Consider the following 222-nt stretch of genomic DNA (forward strand, 5'->3'; position numbering starts at 1 on the left):
CTAAAAAAAAAAATTAATTATAAACTACAAAATGCAACATTAATAAGTATAAGAAGCATACTAAAAACATTTAGTTTTGTTTCTATAAATGGACATAAAGTAATAAGTTAAACTTATTGAAGTAGTCTCCTATACATAATTTTTTATGTATTGTATTAAAACATCTTAGGTCATTACAATTAAAAATTAAATCTAAACATAAATTTCTGTTATGTATGATTT

The sequence above is a fragment of the Habropoda laboriosa genome, unplaced genomic scaffold (assembly GCF_001263275.1).
Source record: "Habropoda laboriosa isolate 0110345459 unplaced genomic scaffold, ASM126327v1 scaffold175, whole genome shotgun sequence".
NCBI classification, from domain to species: Eukaryota; Metazoa; Arthropoda; class Insecta; order Hymenoptera; family Apidae; genus Habropoda; species Habropoda laboriosa.